This window comes from Tupaia chinensis, unplaced genomic scaffold (assembly GCF_000334495.1).
Source record: "Tupaia chinensis unplaced genomic scaffold, TupChi_1.0 Scaffold000273_1, whole genome shotgun sequence".
In the NCBI taxonomy this organism is placed as follows: Eukaryota; Metazoa; Chordata; class Mammalia; order Scandentia; family Tupaiidae; genus Tupaia; species Tupaia belangeri.
Genome location: NW_006159755.1, coordinates 1,418,280 through 1,418,849, shown reverse-complemented (window position 1 = coordinate 1,418,849; position 570 = coordinate 1,418,280). Strand labels below are relative to the sequence as shown.

General features: G+C 52.8%; 1 protein-coding gene across 1 annotated transcript in view; it reads left to right on the top strand.

Annotated features, from left to right (window-relative positions):
* NRXN2 (neurexin 2) overlaps positions 1–570 on the top strand; it is a 114,019-nt gene that overhangs the window by 90,624 nt on the left and 22,825 nt on the right.

Sequence of the window (570 nt, the reverse complement as noted above, 5' to 3'; positions counted from 1 at the left end):
GCTAGGATGCGGGCGTGGCTAAGAGAAAAGTCAGGATTTGCCTGGCGGGCAGTAGTGATGGGCAGGAGTGACTTCTCCCTGCAGCTAGGGGAGAGGCTTGCAAGACCGGGATGCAGTTCAGAGGTGAGGAGAAGAGGAGGGTGGGTGGAGATAGGGAGAGACTGATGGGATTGAGGAAAGGATGAGACAGGAAATGAGGGACAGGCAGAAATGGGAAGGCAGATGCAGAAACCTAAGAGGGGAGATCTGGAAGTAACATAAAACGTATCTTGACCAGGAGGCAAAGCTGTTCCCAGGGAAAATCTTAAGGTTTTTGGAAAGAGCAAGTCAAGGACCCATATTAGAAGAGCTAGATAAAGAGAGAGAAGTAGCCACTGCAGTCCTAGAAGAGGAGCCCCAGTGTTCCAGGGAGTAAGAGTTGGTGCACAGGAGGGTGAGACCAGTAACGAGGGTTGCAAATATTAGAGTCGAGCGCTTTCAGCCTGCTAGACATCAGGTCCTGCGCTAGGCCCTGGTCACACAGGGGAGCAGGGCATGGCTCCTGCTTGCAGGGAGCTTCGGGAATGCAAA